The 5,499-nt window shown below is 37.3% G+C and overlaps 1 non-coding gene across 1 annotated transcript; it reads right to left on the reverse strand.

Annotated features, from left to right (window-relative positions):
• Positions 1-5,031: 5,031 nt before the first annotated feature.
• On the reverse strand, positions 5,032-5,104 carry TRNAM-CAU (transfer RNA methionine (anticodon CAU)). Its single transcript has one exon. It is a non-coding gene; the product is annotated as a tRNA-Met (tRNA).
• Between the last annotated feature and the right edge of the window lie 395 nt (positions 5,105-5,499).

The raw sequence follows: 5,499 nt of genomic DNA on the forward strand, positions 1-5,499 counted from the left end.
CTACTTGTGCGGTTAAAGTGCGATAACATCCAATAATAAGATAAGATTATCGAACTATGAAACATAAAATAAAAGAACAAACAAGTAAAAAATTCAACACATTTCAGCCAGACACGAAAACCTTTTTGTAGGTATTTTGAAAAGAAAAAATGAATAAGCGTAGATTCGAGGAGAGATGTGTAGTTGTAACATTGTAGAAGTTACGATGGCTCACGGCGCTGTTCGACTGTAAGATATTACCTTTTTTATGGCCCACTTCACCATACTACACTTTACTGGGACAGAATAGATCACATGATGCGATAAAATATTGCCCTTCGGTCCTCGCAACAAATCGAATTAACCCGTCCACCAGCATGCGAACGCGACATGAGAATAGAAATGTGGATATTGGTTTAGGATTCACAAACTATTTGTGTTTTCCCGCTCCGTTACGCGTCATGTACAAAATCATATGAATTGTATATGAAAGTATATTGGGGTAAGATTTGTAGAATATAAAAATTCCTGGTATATATAAAATGATTTTATATTTTCTTTCCTTCAACTCAATAGCAAGAAGTTTAAAAAAAAGAAGCTTAAAAGTTAAATTGATTTATGATGAACTTTTCCTGAAAAGATAAGCTTTAGTTCAATCTTTTGATTTACTAGTCATAAAGTTTCACATTTTTTCAATTTATTTTACACTAACGTGCCGTCCGCGCGGAATTAAAGAAAAGCTTAATTACTAGCCTATGTGTTTTTCCAGACTTTGCTCTAAATTTATGTCAAATTAAGCGACATCCATGAAGCTGTTCTGAAGATACCTTCTAACAAACATTCATCCATTCCTCCATCCATCCATACATGTAAAGAGTCGGATTTATTATATTACTAAGATAGTTAAAACGTATAGTTTTCTGTTTAATAACGAACGGAAAATGTTAAGAATATTATATTAAATTAATAATAAATATTATATAATTTTTTTTTCTATAACTTCAACAGCGTTGATTTTAATAATTTGTTTATTAAAACACATTTTAATTATATGTGCTACTTAAGCACCCAGTATCTACTAGTGTAATAATTTAATATACTTGAATCAAACAGACAAGAAAGTGTAATAAGTTTCTCTCAGCTGTGATAAATTACCGTAGCTTTACTTGAGAAACCGCTACGTCAGCAATTTAATCCGTTTGTCGCGAATCTTGGAACAAAACATCTTAATATCAGGCGTACTGTTGTTGTAATTGTACAACAATTAATACACAAACTTGTAATTAATTTCGGAGTGATTAACGGCCATAATCCAGGCTTACTCGAGATTACGTGAGCCACCGCCTCGGGAGAGTTATTGTATTGCATGAGAGATGCGGGGAAGGGATGTACTGACGGAAAAGTCTATATGACATGTCGACAATCTTGAACTCATATAATTATATATTGTATTATGTCATATACATACATAGTATGTTATCGTCTTCTTTAGGGTAATCTACTATTGTGAAGAAAGAACTTAACCCGCTAAAAGGTTAAGAATAAACGTAAAATATAATTTTTATTTCCTACAATGTACGAAGACTACTTCTACCTTTGACTTTATTAAAAATAATTTATGAATAGATAATCGATATAAGTAATTTGCTTAATAAGATGGTCACATCACTACAATGTACTGTAAAAGTGCAAGACATAACCGAGGCCGGGTCCTCCCCTTAAGATTCTGTAACGCCGCTGCCAATTAGAGGCACAATCGCTCACGCGGCGGGGCTGCGCCACCGGCGGCCTGCACCCTCTCCCCGGCACCACCCGCACCGCACCGCACCCGCCGGCACTCGCGACAAATGAAAACGATTTCACTTTGGTAATTCCCGAATGAAAAGAAACGATTATTACTTAAGGTATCTTGTGATCTATAATTACTTTATCTGTTGTTATTTCTATATTTATCACATTATTACCAATTTGGTAGAAATTAATAGATGATGAGGCTTTCACACTAGTTAAGCTAACACATTTCTTTATTGTATTCAGCTCACTTGATGTTTTTCTCTGCCTTTCTTTACAAAATTAAAAGAAAGAATATATATTATTTTTACTACCGATATTAGATAGTGTAATTTGTTTAAATTTTTTTGCAACGCTAAAGTCATTACATTCTTTAAAAACTAGTTTTTAGAGCACTTAATGCGCTACGATGCTACAAGGCTACGCGCGTAGCGTTCTTTATTGTCTACACATCCTAAATTTATGAAGACATTCTACGATGCTACGACCGTAGACGCAATATATTCTTATGATTTCAAATATATCACTCGTTTTTTGTCGTTTAAATTTAATTGCAAAAAATAATAATACAATTCTAGTATTGTTATTTAATAACAGTGGAGTACTATATGTTTTATTATATAAATATATGGAGTAAATAATGCAATTCCCAACAATACATACTATCTTATGCTCAAGTAGCGATAGTTGATCATTATTAATTTAAATTAAAATACATCTGTTGTCCTATTGGTATTGATTTTACCGTTGAAACAGTACGAAACGAATGACAGCTGACTCTACTTAATCGGTAAACCTGTTTACATTACACTAGGCCTCAGTGGAAGACATAAGGATATTTATAGCATAATAAAACAACATAAAGCCTTACCAACCTATTATGTAAAAGTAAAGAATCCTAAACTACTGCTACTCAATGATAGAAAACAACATCCTGGAAAACGCTCAGTAACCTAGCATTCTTGATGACCTATCTTCATAGATAGTGACTTCGCAGTTGTAGATACTTAAAAGAAGATACCAAAGAGATCACTTATAAGCGAACGCTCTTAAAACTTACTCCCGGCACGTACGACACGACGAGAAGTCCTAGAGTTTGTAAGAGATGGTTTTATGGTTTAGATGTGTATGGGCTTTTTATCGAGGGAACTAAGAACAAGAGAGTGTTAGATATTTACTCACGTTGCAAGTTCATTGAGGGCGGGAATATGTGGTGGTTCCTGATGGCGGCGTCCTGCGGGCGCGCACACTGCGGCGGCGGCGGCTGGTAACGCATTCCCTGGTAGCGGTAGGCCGCCTGCGACATCTGCCCGCACGAGGCCAGCTCGCCCCATGCCAGCTCACCACTGCCCGGCGCCAGGCAGCTGCCCTCGAACCCGCCGCCCGCGCCGCCTAGATACCCGTACTCCATGCTCTCGCGCTAGCTCACCGTCGCACTCCCTGACATCCGCTCGCTCCTTACCGGCCGCTCAACTCCTGCAGGACTTCGAGCTCAGCTGATAAGTGCACGCGCAACCCCTAGCAGAACGAGTCGGCTCAACGGCTCCTGGTACGCGCAGGCTCAACCGGTCGAACCGCGTAGACGCTCACGCTGGCATAATTAAATGAGCGGTGCGTCTATCGAATTACGGCGGTTAAAGACTGTATCGAAGTTTTTTTTAGTGCGGAGGTCCGTTCTCTAGCCCCACTCGAAATCGAATGATAAGCCTAATTCAATAAGGGCGAGGCTGGAGGAGGGGGCGGGGCGCATAGCCTGGCAGGCCAATGGCCGCGGCGCGCCCCGGGCACCCCCGGCGCTCCCCCGGCGCAGCCCCGGCACACCCCCGGCCCCCGGCTACTATTGGCGCTTCGTTCGCCGGCTCTCTCGCGCGGGGTGCGTGTCACGACACTCGTCTACTTTTCTTTTCGCCGACAGTTCCTTTGTCATTGAGGAAAATAAAAAAAGTTGTAATTAACGATCCAGGTACCTACTTAATGAATGGATGTTGCTATTTAATTGTAATTACACTTGCAGCTGATGTGCGCACTCGATTTTTTTTTCTTTCTATAATATTTTAAATCTATATGTCGACAAATGCAAAATATATTATAAAAAATATATAAGCTATCGTAAAATTGTAATAGATAGAAAGTGTTTTCAAGAAGAAAACTATCGTCATATTTTATACCTTTTTATGGGATTCCACCGAAAAAGTCATTACATAAATGATGTTCAATTAATTCACATAAATTATTTATTGTTTTTGTTTAATTCTTTAAACTTTTTTCCTATGCTGGCAGCAATGGTGCATTAGACATTCATTGGATATAAGTGTGCTACGGGAAGGCGCGCTATTTTTATAATCTAAGTAACTATTCAATAAATAGTTAAAAAACCACACGACCACATGTTTAATTATACAAATGATAAATGATTTAATAAACATTCTTCTTCCACGTTTTGTACAAAGATCTGTCACGCAAACATTTCTCCGTACATAACGTAATTGTAAGGACTCCCGCACTCAGAGTCTGAAAATTCTACAGTAACCGACTCCATTTATGACCAATTAACTCTAAATGAAATTTTTAGAGACATTTAGTAAAATATCTACTCAGAGGAACATCTTCAGTTAAAGAGCAGTGCCTATATGGATAGAACTTAATTTTACTGTCCTCAAACTAAATATGGATGGATAATTTTGATAATATAAGAAATATTAAACAAACTGCACGCGTGTTCCGTGGGGGTGGTGCATAAAGGGTACGTGAGAAAACGGCAAGTATAATATTCACAATATCGGAATTACTCCGGCGGTCCCCAGAGAGCAAAGCGTCGCCCGCGCGATGTCGCGCGGAGCATTTATTATTTATATTCATTATATTGCAAAAAAAAATTAATATCCAGACATGTCAACTGTACGCCAGATAACTCCCAAATAAACGAACTCTAGTTATCTTCCATGTTAGTATTTAAATTAATCAATATACGAAACGCAATTTTACGTTGCCGTGAGTTCATTTTCCGAAACAATTTGTAATATCAGTTTTCTCTAGGAGAATGAAGGAAATGACAAATTGTTTTGTTCTAGTTTCGTCAGTGTAAACTCGCGTTAACGATAACGTACAGTCGGATGATTTGATTCTTGCAAACGCATTCTTCTTTTTTTAATCGTTATTAGATCAATTTTAAATATAACTAAAACATAACGTCAACAGGCAGAGGCAAAAAACATGTACACCCGTGTCGGGGCAGACGATCACAATGAGACGCAAAAATATTGCCCCGGGTGAGGATCGAACTCACGACCTTAAGATTATGAGACTTACGCGCTGCCTACTGCGTCACCGAGGCTACGCAATAGTTATTAAAATAAAATATGTTAATTGAATACTATAATTTGTACTTATAAGTATTTAATAATAATAAAAAAGCAATTTTTTACATTTAACTACGACAAATAGTACGATCAAAACTAATTTATAAAGACATACTTTATGAAATGTTTCAAGAAATATCAAACCGGAAATAAGGATGAAAACAAACCCCCAGGAAAGCAACCTCCGTTGCAGTGAAAGTTGTAAGAAAAACAAGTCGCGTGATAAACGACTTCACTTAAGAGACCTGCAATCAAACGACACTACTTTATAGCTGGATTCACAAAATATCATGAAATTAGGTGTTGTTTTGTTGTTATTCAAAACCTGTTTTAAATTAAATGTGTAAAAAATATTAAAAAAAAATTCTCT

The sequence above is a fragment of the Papilio xuthus genome, unplaced genomic scaffold (genome assembly GCF_000836235.2).
Source record: "Papilio xuthus unplaced genomic scaffold, Pxut_1.1 DF826115.1, whole genome shotgun sequence".
In the NCBI taxonomy this organism is placed as follows: Eukaryota; Metazoa; Arthropoda; class Insecta; order Lepidoptera; family Papilionidae; genus Papilio; species Papilio xuthus.